This window comes from Triticum dicoccoides, chromosome 2A (genome assembly GCF_002162155.2).
Source record: "Triticum dicoccoides isolate Atlit2015 ecotype Zavitan chromosome 2A, WEW_v2.0, whole genome shotgun sequence".
Lineage (NCBI taxonomy): Eukaryota > Viridiplantae > Streptophyta > Magnoliopsida > Poales > Poaceae > Triticum > Triticum dicoccoides.
Genome location: NC_041382.1, coordinates 20,896,479 through 20,898,407, shown reverse-complemented (window position 1 = coordinate 20,898,407; position 1,929 = coordinate 20,896,479). Strand labels below are relative to the sequence as shown.

The following is a 1,929-nucleotide window of genomic DNA, read 5'->3' as shown; positions in this document are numbered from 1 at the left end:
TCTGAAGCGTCTCCTCAGGCCAGAGCGTCGAGTCGATGCGAGATGTGGCGGCCTTCAGCCTTGCGAGATAGTCCACGACAGCTGCAACACGAGACTCCAGTCGGAAAACATCCATGGCAACTTCGTCATTCACCGGAGAATTGACGGGGTCAAGGTTTGGCTCCAGTCGGCTGGTTTCTTCTTCAAAGTTTTGACAAAATTCTGCAAGGGTGATCACTAAGTCAAGGAGATAGTCGAATGGAAAAGGCCACAATTGGAAATATTAGCCAAACATGGAGATTTACCTTCAAGCATAAGAAACAGCTTCTTGGCAAGGCCACTCAGGAAGGTTTCCAGTTCAGTTTTCTTCTCAGTCAATTTGCTGACTTGGTCGGTCAGGGCAGCTTTGTCAGTTCTCAGTCGACTGACCTCCTTGTTGGCAATCCCAAGAGCAGTTTTCAGATTGGTATTGTCTTGTTCGAGCTTGGTGACTGAAGCTAACTTCTCGTCAGCAAGCTTGATCTTCTCAGCTAGCTCAAGGTCTTTCTTCTGCTGGGCCTCCCTTACCTTACCTGCAAGACACAGCAAGATCAGATGTTGAAACAAGCAAGAGGAAAAGCAGTCGTCAGGGTCTCACCAAACATACCTTCAGTCTCCTCCTTTGCCTTTGTCAGCTTCTCCTGAACCAGCTTCAAGCTCAGCTCGACTTGAGTATGCTTCTGTTCCAGTTCTGAGTAGCGAGTCACAAGATCACAAGAGTTCTGCGAAGAACCAATCGACTAAATGTCAAAAATAATTCACTTCCGAGTGAAAAGGGAAAAACACACGTTTCTAAGACTACAGCCGAACACAAGCATTCGACCGTAGTCTCGGGGACTACACCCAGTGGGTGCACTCAGCGTGCCCCCACTAATCCTGTTGAAGACAAAGTCGACCAGTCGACCTCAAAAAAAAAACAGTGTGCGAGACGCATTCTCTAAGACTGTGATCAACTGCAAGCAATCGACCACAGTCTCGGGGACTACACCCAGTGGGTGCACTCAGCGTGCCCCCACCGGTTTGCGAAATCCAGTCGACCAGTCGACTGACAGAAAGATTGACATCATAAAGCCTAAGGCCGACTGCCAGCAGTCGACCTTAGCCTTGGGGACTACACCCAGTGGGTGCACTCAGCGTGCCCCCACCGGTTTGCGAAATCCAGTCGACCAGTCGACTGGCAGAAAGATTGACATCATAAAGCCTAAGGCCGACTGCCAGCAGTCGACCTTAGCCTTGGGGACTACACCCAGCGGGTGCACTCAGCGTGCCCCCGCTAACACGGAGTTTATTCGACACACCCAGTGGGTGACTAATATAAATCCCGGAAAAGAAAAGTTTTTGGTAGCATATCCAACAGAACAAACAGCAGTCGACTGACCTGGACATTGCTTTGGAGGGCAGAGCTGGCGTCATAAGCTGCCTGGCTCGCATCCCGGATGGTCTTCAGCTGCTCCATCATGAGTCCCGCCTGGCGTATTGCCTCCTTCGCTGCACCAGCTTGGTCCTCTGGGACGTGGTGAGTCGTGAAGAGGGAGGGCTGCTGAGCACTCGTCAGTGGATTCGCGAAGGACACCGTGTGTCGAGTGGTGTTCTCTTCCTCCACAGTCAGAGTCTCAGGCGCCGTCGCATCCTGAGGCACCTTACTGGCGGGCGTTTTCCGACTCTTCCTGCGTGCCAGTGGTTCTTCATCCTCGTCGTCGTCAGGAAGATCGATAACAGTATGGGGCGGAGCTGCGAAGAAGAATCAGGATCAGAGGTCGCGAGTCAGTCGACTAAAAACGGTGTTAAGAATACAATACCTGGGTTCGAAGTTGCCGCATCCTCCATCTCGTGGTCATCGGCCCGGGCCGAGGTCTCAGAAGTAGCAGCACTGCAACTCCAAAGGATCAGTCGACTAACTTCAGCGTCGAC

At 51.8% G+C, this 1,929-nt stretch overlaps 1 long non-coding RNA gene across 1 annotated transcript; it reads right to left on the bottom strand.

The window, feature by feature from the left end:
• Positions 1-521: 521 nt before the first annotated feature.
• On the bottom strand, positions 522-1,453 carry LOC119352884. The gene is made up of 3 exons (XR_005170259.1): positions 1,397-1,453; positions 626-740; positions 522-551 (listed from the first exon to the last, which is right to left on the bottom strand). It is a non-coding gene; the product is annotated as an uncharacterized LOC119352884 (long non-coding RNA).
• Positions 1,454-1,929: the final 476 nt, after the last annotated feature.